General features: G+C 38.4%; 1 non-coding gene across 1 annotated transcript; it reads right to left on the reverse strand.

Annotated features, from left to right (window-relative positions):
* Positions 1–8,189: 8,189 nt before the first annotated feature.
* On the reverse strand, positions 8,190–8,297 carry LOC148576674 (small nucleolar RNA R71). Its single transcript, XR_015904586.1, has one exon. It is a non-coding gene; the product is annotated as a small nucleolar RNA R71 (small nucleolar RNA).
* Positions 8,298–8,687: the final 390 nt, after the last annotated feature.

Here is an 8,687-nt window from a genome sequence, read left to right on the forward strand (position 1 = left end):
TGAGTTGTGGTGTCTTGTTCCTTGCGAACGGGTTTGCGGTTGTCAGGCTTGTGATTGAATATGGAGATTGTAAAGTGCTTGATGGAGTTGGAAAGTTGAAACCTTGAGGTTGATATGAGATTAGCGTGCGGATGTTGAGCACGTCGTTTTAGCCCCATCATGTCTTATAGCCTTCGTTGCCTTGCTTTACTATCACATGCTTGAACCATGTCATCTTTTGCATTGAGCCTATCTTGTAATGTTTGCTTTGCAATCACACTCCTACCTTTGTACCCTTATGCATACGACAATCCAAGTATTTGAAAACCGTATATATGTTTATGTTTTGGGGATATTTCTGCTTCTTCCTTAAATGTGTTCAAGGGTGAACTGTTATGAAATTCCTTTCGTTTTGTATCAATTTTCGAGGGTGAAAATTTTTATAAGGTGGGTAGAATGTAAGACCCAAAACCTTTGAAAAAGGGCTATCATTAGCTAATTTCAAATTCAGTGTTTCTGTAGCTTTAATTTCAGAAATTTCTCTATTAAAGAAAATTAAAGCAAGTTTTGATTTATTGAATTTGAAATAAATTGAGATTATTATCCAATTTTACAATTATTGGATTATTTTTTATATTCAAATTATAAAGTTGGTAGTTGTGAAATAATAATGATTTCTATATGATTTGGATTAAATAATTAATATTTTAAATATTATTACTGCTATTTTGAAAAATGAAGAAATTAAGTATATTATTTCTAATTATTTGATTTGAACATTTTATTGAAAATAATTTGTGAAAGTGATGAGCAAATAGTATTTTCTATATACAATTAGTGTTGGATTTAATTTGGGTTTCAATTACTATAATATCCCTACTTTTATTTGAAATTACAAAAGTAACCCTAACCCTAAAACCCTAACCCATGACCCGGTCCCGTTTCCCCCAAACCAGTAGCAGCCGAAATCCTTTCTCCCCAAAACAGTAACACACGGTCTCCTTTCCCTTTTCCCTGAAAAGAAAGAAACAAACGAAACAAAGAAAGGAGAGGCAGAATTAGGGAAGATGGGAGAAGAGGGAGGCAGCGCGGTGGGTGCTACTGCCACCATCGCCAACAGAAAGAGAGGGAGACTGAGTCGTGGCAGAGGAGAGGAGGAGGGAGCTCGCTATCGTGCCACCGCAATGGTCGATGCCGCCGAAGCTTCCTGTGTCGTCACTGTGCGCGCCGAGGAGGGTTTAAGGGAGCAGGTGCCGCCACCGTGCCCAGCCATCTTGCCGCGCCGTTGTTCACGCCTTGAGGGCTGTCAGGCAAGGGAAGAAAGAAGGTCGGTGCGCCGTTGGAGCCTTTGCCATCGCCGTTCAAACCGGAGCCACCGTCGCGCCTGGGTGCCACTGCCGCGGACTCGCGTTGGCCGCATCGCCGTGCCACCCTCACACCATAGATCTACTCTGTTCGCGAGCTGAGCTAAGGAAGGAGAGACAAACGCGACGGAGTGGAGTGGGAGAGCCGCGCCGGCGCTGTTGGGGGTCTCACTGCCGCCGGAAAAAGGTTCAGGCCGTCGCAGGTGTCGCTGTCGGAGGGGGAAGCTGTGCCTCCGTGTTTCTGACCGCCGGGAGTGGTTATGTGGCTTACGGGATCACCGCCGGAGCTCCGGGCTGAGCTTCTGCCACTTGAGACCCTGCTGCCGTTGCCGGAAAAGTTTGCCGGTAAGGGTTTTAATTGTGGTTTCTGTCGTTTTTGAATTCCGAGAATATTATAGTCACTGCGTTTTGGTTCCAGTTGTCGTGATCGGAATTTGTCGCCGCTGCTTGTTGAGGTGGCTGCTGAGCTGCCGCTGACCCAGCTCGGAGACTGCCGCTATTTCGGTTCAGCCGTTCCTTCTTCGGTTCGGTAAGCGTTTCGATATGAAAGCCCTTCTGTTACTGTTCTGTAATCTCATGTTGAGGTTTATGGCATTAATTGCTATAAGATTGAGTTTTGGTTATTATATGTTGCGATTATTGATGCTATGGTTATTGCGAAAGTGGCTGGGAGCTGAGGTTTTGGTTGCCATCAGTTCGGGTTGAGGCGGAAAGGATTCTCTGAGGCGTTTGGGTTATGGAATTGCATTTTGAGGTAGGGGTGCTTTCCGAAAACTATATTTTATATGTTGGAATTATTACATATGGATACTGATGTGAGACAATGTATTTGCTGATTGTATCAGCCTTATGTATTGTTTGATTGTCTCTAATGATTATAAAGTTGTTTGGTTGGATTGTTGTGTGGTTTTGTGAAACGAAATGCTTTTTAAGTTGATTCTTTTAAAAGCTTTGAGATCGAGTTTAATCCGTTGGAAATTGATTTGAGTCAAATGGATTTTCTTAAGAATGTGAAAAATAGAATACACTCTTGAATTCAGCCTGGCTTGCTTTAAATGATCTGGTTTTTGATTAATGATTGTTACTGAACCGTTTCTTTGAAACTTTAGAAATGAGTTTATTTGGCTGATAATGATTTGATTTTTGAAACGGTTTTCTCAGGATATGGAATTGAGATGATTGTTAGATTTAGCTTGCCTTGAACTGATTTTGGATTTTGGGCTATTGAAAAGGATTGTAGACTGTTTTGTTGGGACCCGAACCGGGTGGCAAAGTCCAAGTTTTAGGGGAGGTGCTGTCAAAATTCCGGTAGAATTCGGGACTTTACTGAAACATTATTTGGAAACTTACGAGTTAACGGCTTCTACTATTTTATCTGAATTATTAAGAAAGGGGTGACTTATGCTTTTGAAATGAATTATTAGAAAGAAAATTGTGATTTAGTCTTATTTCTTAAGCAAAGTATTACATTTCCCTTGTGAACAAGTTATTTAAATGAAACTTATGCTTTAAGGCTGCTTGAATGTGAAAAGGGTTTATGCCTTTGGATTTGACTTGGGGGTTTCAATTAAAGAAGTTTCAATGGCTTTGAAAGAACCCGAGCGTCTATTGACAAGTCTCATTTTAAAGTGTTTTGGGAAAGGTTTTAACTACTCCTTGAGTTCTGAATTTTTGTAAGACTAAAACAATTTCTGAGCAGTTGAAACGCTTTAGAATTTCCTCATGTGGTTGAAGCTGATTTTTGTTTAAGTAAAGGAAATGGCTTTGAAAAGAGTAATTGACTTTATGACTCTGTATGGCTTAGATCCAATTTTGTTACTCAAATCAGGAAGTCAATATTTTAATGATTTTAAGTGAATTTGAGAAAATGAGTTATATTAATTTCCCCTAAAGACTTGGGACTCTGCCGAGAAACTTTGTTATAAAATCCCATTATTGGATGGATGATTTTGAATGTTTCAAAATGAATCTTTAACTTTCCATGGTTATGGAAGTTTTGAAAAGAGGATGCCGAGAGTGGTATGGTTTTAAAAGGGGAATTTACCTTGAGTAAAAGTGGCTTATGAGCCTGAGATGATTTGAGAAATGAGATCTTTAAAGCCAAGGCTGAAAAGAGTTGAAACTTGATTTCAAAGTGAAATGATTTGGAAAAAAGTGATTTATGGCTTAAATGCCGATTTTATGAATTGATGATGTTGAATGTGGAAGTGCTGTTTTGTTGTGAGCCAGAATGGCTGTGTATGATTATAAGTATTGGTTGGTTCTGGATTGAACCGTGAGCTGGAATGGCTGTGTATGATATGAATATTGGCTGGTTCTGGACTGAACCGTGAGCCGGATGGCTGAGATGGATGTTGATCCATGGATGAGATTGAATGCATGTATATGCTGAATCATTGATAAATGTGAATGTTGCACTTCCACTATCAGAGATAAGATTTTTCCTGGGAGAAAGCAGTGGCTAGCCACCACGTGCTCCAAGTTGAGACTCGAAGCTCTTTTGACCCAATGTTGTCAGGGTTGCTGGGCACTGTGAAAGCCCCAGATGAGCTCACCCCCATAAATATTCACCAGTAAGGGTGATGGATATGGATCATGATTATGATCAAGTTTATATTGAGTATAACTCGAGTTGGGGAGACACGACAGAGGGACAGTCCAATGATTAGCTACCAGGACTTGTCGGGTTGGCTCTATAACCGACAGATGATATCATCAGCCACTAGGAACAGACATGCATCATATGCATTTATGTGACATTATTTTGGTGTGCATATTGTACTTGGTTTGCCTTTGTGACTATTTGAGATTATCTGCTACTTGCTCTACTTGCTGTAACTGTTTGTTTGTGCTTGAACCTCCTATCTGTGTTTGCAACTGGGACTCTGTTGGATTGTGGTGATTGGTTGTTGTTGGATTATTTGGGCCTAAGGCCGTGGTTGAAATAAGATGGACCGATGGTTGGTTTCGGTTTTGTGTTTCTGATTTGGAATAGTATGAAAGGCTATTTTTGGTTTAGCATAGATAAACCTTTTTGAAAGGCTTTTGAATATTGTTTCAAATGAACAATCTCCTCTTTCAGAAAAGGATTTCAGATTTCTCTTTTATTGTAAACTGATGAGCGGATAATTTATACGCTTTTTGGCATTGTTTTTAGTATGTTTTTAGTATATTTTAATTAGTTTTTATTATATTTTTATTAGTTTTTATTTAAAAATTACTCTTCTGGACTTTACTATGAGTTTGTGTGTTTTTCTGTGATTTCAGATATTTTCTGGCAGAAATTGAGGGACCTGAGCAAAAATCTGATTCAGAGGCTGAAAAAAGACTGCAGATGCTGTTGGATTCTGACCTCCCTGCACTCAAAGTGGATTTTCTGGAGCTACAGAAGCCCAATTGAAGCTATCTCAATTGCATTGGAAAGTAGACATCCTGGGCTTTCCAGAAATATATAATAGTCCATACTTTGCCCGAGATTTGATGGCCCAAATAGGCGTTCCAAGTCAGCTCAAGAATTCTGGCGTTTAACTCCAAAACTAACACAAAAGCTGGCGTTTAACTCCAAGAAAAGTCTCTACACGAAAATGCTTCAATGCTCAGTCCAAGCACACACCAAGTGGGCCCAGAAGAAGATTTCTACATTAATTACCTATTTCTGTAACCCTAGGCTACTAGTTCTCTATAAATAGGATCTTTTGCTATTGTACTTTGAGACACTTGATATACTTTTGATCTTTGAGAGTCTTATGCACGTTTGGAGGATGGCCTCACCGCCATGCCTAGACGTTGTTCTTATGTATTTTCAACAGTGGAGTTTCTACACACCATAGATTAAGGTGTGGAGCTCTGCTGTTCCTCATGAATTAATACAAAGTACTATTGTTTTTCTATTCAACTCACGCCTACTTCTTCTCTAAGATATCACTTGTTCTTCAACTTGATGAATGTGATGATCCGTGACACTCATCATCATTCTCATGTATGAACGTGTGCCTGACAACCACCTCCGTTCTACCTTCGATTGAGTGTGTATCTCTTGGGTTTCTAATCTAAGATTGGAACCTTCGTGGTATAGGCTAGAATTATTGGCGGCCATTCCTGAGATCCGGAAAGTCTAAACCTTGTCTGTGGTATTCCGAGTAGGATCTGGGAAGGGATGACTGTGACGAGCTTCAAACTCGCGATTGTGGGGCGTGTGACAGACGCAAAAGGATCAATGGATCCTATTCCGACATGATCGAGAACCGACAGCTGATTAGCCGATGTTGTGACAGAGCATCAGGACCATTTTCACTGAGAGGACGGGATGTAGCCATTGACAACGGTGATGCCCAACATAAAGCTTGCCATAGAAAGGAGTATGAATGATTGGAAGAAGGCAATAGGAAAGCAGAGGTTCAAGGGGAACAAAGCATCTTTATACACTTATCTGAAATCCACCAATGAATTACATAAGTTTCTCTATCTTTATTTTATGTTTATTTTCATCACCTTAAACTCCATAACCATTTGAATCCGCTTGACTGAGATTTACAAGATGACCATAGCTTGCTTCAAGCCGACAATCTCCGTGGGATCGACCCTTACTCACGTAAGGTTTATTACTTGGACGACCCAGTGCACTTGCTGGTGAGTTGTGCGGAATTGTGACAAAGTGTGATTCACGTTTAAGAGCTCCAAGTCCTTTGGCACCATTGTTGATAATCACAATTTTGTGCACCAAGTTTTTGGCGCCGTTGCCGGGGATTGTTCGAGTTTGGACAACTGACGGTTCATCTTGTTGCTTAGATTAGGTACTTTTCAGAATTTTTAAGAATGAATTCTAGAGTTTCAAGGTGATGTTCTTATCATCACAAAAGCTTATTGATTCTCATCAATTTAGCTATTGAATGTAATGTCCTGCTGAAGCTTGGCCAAACATGTCTAATTCTTTTTAGACTGAAGCTTTAGACTAACATTGCATGATTCCTGGAATTCTTATTAAAAGTTTTGAATCTTTTTATTTTCTTTCCCATATAAATTTCGAAAATAAAAAAAAATTATAAAACCGTAAAATCAAAAATATTTTATGTTTCTTATTTGAGTCTAGTATCAATTTTTAAGTCTGGTGTCAATTGCATGTTTTTATTCTTCTTGCATTTTTCGAATTTATACATATTGTTCTTCATTAATCTTCAAGTTGTTCTTGATGATTTCATTGCTTTGATCTTCAAATTCTCTTGTTTTGTATGTTTTGTTGTTTCTTACATGCATTTTTACATTGTTATAGTCCTTAGTATACAAACTTTTAAGTTTGGTGTCTTGCATGCATTGTTTATTTGATCTTAGTTGCATTTTTTATTGATTCCCATCATCAAAAATTCAAAAATATTTTCAAAATTGTGTCTTTTCAAGTCAATAATACAAAGAATTGAAGATTTAGAACATTCAGCAGAGGAATCAAACAGAAAAAGCTGGGCGTCCAAAACGCCCAGTGAAGAAGGAAAACTGGCGTTTAAACGCCAGCCAGGGTACCTGGCTGGGCGTTTAATGCCCAAAAAGGTAGAGATTTGGGCGTTAAACGCCAGAATGGGCACCATTCTGGGCGTTTAACGCCAGGATGACACTAGAGGGAAGATTTTGTTTTTAATTCACATTTTTTTCAAGTTTTCATAATTTTTCAAAATCAAATCTTTTTCAAATCATATCTTTTCAATCATATCTCTTTCAAAATCAATTTCTTTCCATTTTATATTTATTTTTACCATTTTCAAAAATCCTTGCTTCAATTAAAGATTTACTTCAAAACTTTCAAGTAGTTACTTGCCTATTAAGAAAGGATCAAACTTTAAATTTTAAAATCATATCTTTTAATTTCTTGATAGTCAAGTAATCAACTTTAATTTTAAAAACTTTCTTTTTCTAAATTGATTTTCAATCATATCTTTTCAAACATATCTTTTCAATCACATCTTTTTCAAAATTAATTTTTTCAATCATATCTTTTTCTAATTTCAAAATCTTTTTCAAAAATCACTTTATTTCTTTCCCAATCTTAGTTTTCGAAAATCTCAATCAAATTTTCAAATTCCTTTTTAAAATCTTTTAATTAATTTTTGAAAATTCTTCCCCTCTTTTCACATCCTTCTATTTAAAGGACTAAGACTCCTCATCAAGGTGCAATTTGAACTCTATCCCTCTTGATAAGTTCGAATTCCCTCTTCTCCACCTCCTCCTTCTATTCTTATTTTCCTTTGACACCTCAAGGAATCTCTATACTGTGACATAGAGGATTTCCTACTTTCTTGTTCTCTTCTCTTTCATATAAGCAGGAACAAAGATAAAGGCATACTTGTTCAAGCTGATCCTGAACCTGAAAGGACCTTGAAGAGAAAGCTAAGAGAAGCTAAAGAACAATTCTCTTTAGAGGGCCTAACAGAACTCTTCAAAGAAGAAGAAACCATGGCAGCCGAAAACAACAACAATGCCAACAATGCAAGGAAGGTGCTTGGTGACTTTACTGCACCTACCCCTGATTTCTATGGGAGAAGCATCTCAATCCCTGCCATTGGAGCAAACAACTTTGAGCTTAAGCCTCAATTAGTTTCTCTAATGCAACAGAATTACAAGTTTCATGGACTTCCATTGGAAGATCCTCATCAGTTTTTAGCTGAGTTTTTGCAAATCTGTGACACTGTCAAGACCAATGGGGTTGACCCTGAAGTCCACAGACTTATGCTTTTTCCTTTTGCTGTAAGAGACAGAGCTAGGAAATGGTTTGATTCACAACCTAAAGAAAGCCTGAACTCTTGGGAAAAGCTAGTCAATGCCTTCTTGGCAAAGTTCTTTCCACCTCAAAAATTGAGCAAGCTTAGAGTGGAAGTCCAAACCTTTAGACAGAAGGATGGTGAGTACCTCTATGAAGCTTGGGAGAGATACAAGCAATTGATCAGAAGGTGCCCTTCTGACATGCTTTCAGAATGGAGCATCATAGGAATCTTCTATGATAGTCTGTCTAAACTATCCAAGATGTCATTGGATAGCTCTGCTGGAGGATCTCTTCATCTAAAGAAGACGCCTACAGAAGCTCAGGAACTCATTGAAATGGTTGCAAATAACCAATTCATGTACACTTCTGAAAGGAATCCTGTGAATAATGGGACAACTCAGAAGAAAGGAGTTCTTGAGATTGATACTCTGAATGCCATATTGGCTCAGAATAAAATATTGACCCGACAAGTCAATATGATTTCTCAGAGTCTGTCTGGAATGCAAGCAGCAACAGGCAGTACTAAGGAAGCTTCCTCTGAAGAAGAAGCTTATGATCCTGAGAACCCAGCAATGGAAGAGGTGAATTACATGGGA

This window comes from Arachis ipaensis, chromosome B1, assembly GCF_059453495.1.
Source record: "Arachis ipaensis isolate K30076 ecotype BB chromosome B1, ASM5945349v1, whole genome shotgun sequence".
NCBI lineage: Eukaryota > Viridiplantae > Streptophyta > Magnoliopsida > Fabales > Fabaceae > Arachis > Arachis ipaensis.